This window comes from Martes martes (genome assembly GCF_963455335.1).
Source record: "Martes martes genome assembly, chromosome: 13".
In the NCBI taxonomy this organism is placed as follows: Eukaryota; Metazoa; Chordata; class Mammalia; order Carnivora; family Mustelidae; genus Martes; species Martes martes.
Genome location: NC_137901.1, coordinates 50,032,549 through 50,034,856, shown reverse-complemented (window position 1 = coordinate 50,034,856; position 2,308 = coordinate 50,032,549).

Below are 2,308 nucleotides of genomic sequence, written 5' to 3'. Positions count from 1 at the left end.
AAGTTGTACTGTCCAATCCAAGGGAAAATCTTTTAATATTTAGAAAAAATAAGACCCGATATTTAAACAGTCCTTTTGAAAAAGTAGACTGGTACTGTGAGATATTTCTAGTATGTACTTACGGTGATGGGTGCCACAAATATGAAATATCACTAGATCAGGGACTTGAATGCACTTTTGCTCTTCCTGAATATAGACTGACAGAGAGGAAAATATTTAAAAGAAATATGAGAAAAGAAAATGTGAAAATTTTACAGGTAGAGAGATGGAATGTTATGCTTAATGTTCATGTTAAGGAGTGACAAATGGCTTTGCTGGCACTCGCAGCTCCTCACTCACCTGTTCTGAGATTTTAAGAGTTACAAGGTATGTCTAAAACTAATCTTTCTTAAGGTAAACACTAAATGAGCGTTCAGCCTCAAATAGCTAAGTTAAGGCTTCCCACTAATTCCAGTGATAGAGCTTTTATGTGAAACATTTTTAGAACTCCAGTTTTCAAATCTGTGTTTAAATCTATATTAACTTTTTAAATATACTTAATGGTGATCATTTTTCCCTTTTTAGAATTTAGTTGATTTGGGGAGGAAAACTTACTGAGAATAATAGCAGTGGTGGAAAGGGAGGGACAGGTTTTTTTGCCCAAAGTGTAGAAGTGAAACTCAAAAGTTTTATGACTGACTCAAAAAGAAATTCCAAAATAGGAATTTAAATGGCATCTTTACTGGTTTAAGTGTAGCAAAGGACCTGAATCTGACAAATAAAAGTATTTATGTCTTAAAATATACTCCTTTATAGTCACACTTTTAAAGCAATACATCAGGTTCCCATATTTTAGAATTATAATTCTTTTTTTTTCTGATCAACATTTATTCAAGAAAAATGGTTGAATCTTAGTAAGATCAGTGAGCTTTGTCGTGTACTTCCTCTGTTCACAACCCCTAACCCCAAGTTCCACTGTAACCTTGAAAACCAATAGCCCCTGTAATTATAATTTTTAACTACCATCACTTATCTGATTTCATTATTAAGTTTAAAATTCTGTGCCATGGTGTAACTGTATTGAAATTCAGACAATTTTAAAACGTGACAAATGAGCTTCATTTAGGTTGGTAATAGCTCTGGTACTGAAAGTTGTGGAGGTTTCTAATGTTTACGTAACCTGTTTAGTATTGAATCTCTTTTCCAAGAGAGTCTTCCTAAGTAAGACTCCTGTCGTCATTTACCCAGAACATCTATAACCTGGGACATCAGATTTTTAAAGGGCTTTATGTGAACTATGGTATTATAATTTTTCTAAGCATTTAAAAAAGGATAACAAAATTATGTACTAATTGTGTTCAGAAAAATAAGTCAGGAAAAGTTGATGGTATTCATTAGGTTTTAACTAAATGGAGCAGTTCCTTATATCAATTGTATAGTAAGGAAATAAAACACTAACTTAATGTGTATTTAGTTTAAATGGTTCTGTATTTTTAAATTGCCAAGAGAAATAAAGAACTTTGTACATTTGAAGATTTTTTTTCCAGCAGCTTTTCATCTTCAGTGTCTTAATGTGGAATTCAACCCTCATCAGAAAAGGAAGTTGACAAAAACAACCTTTATAGCACAAACACTTTTTTTAATAATGGTAGCCTAAAACGTAATATTTTTATAAGGTATTATAATATTGTTTTGTGGATAATTGAAATAAAAATTCTCATTGAATGCACCCATTTATCTTTCCAGCCACTATTCATATTTTCTCATCAGTTTTGTAAAAAATTGGTATTTATAACATATTCTGAATTTATTCTTCCATTAGGAAAAAAGTGTTCAGTTATAACTCTTGAGCAGAGTTGAATCAATTCTTTATTAAATTCAGATCATTATTGAACTCATTTTGTGTGTTTAATCCCATGTCAGGTGAGTGACATTTTTATAAGTTTTTTGTCTTTTGGTTTTTTTTTTAATTATACCAGCAACTACAGTTAAATGTATTGTACAACAAAACCTAGGTAATTTGAGTGAAGCTATTCACAGTGAATATGTGTAAAGGATATAAAATAAAATGACCACTTTTGACCACAATGGACTTAATTTTCTAACAATGAAAAATATGTGAGCCTTACTTCTGTGTGTGTTTTACTCTTCTATTATAGGTATAATGAAAATAAAATTATACTAAATTATGAATGGCCAATCTAAAGCATTTATTTCCAATAAGGTAATATCATTTTCTTTTACTATAATCTAAAATAATCAGCTTTGTTTTTCCCTGATAATTTCAGAACAGTACATTTAACCAACAAAAACATCATTTAGGAAACAT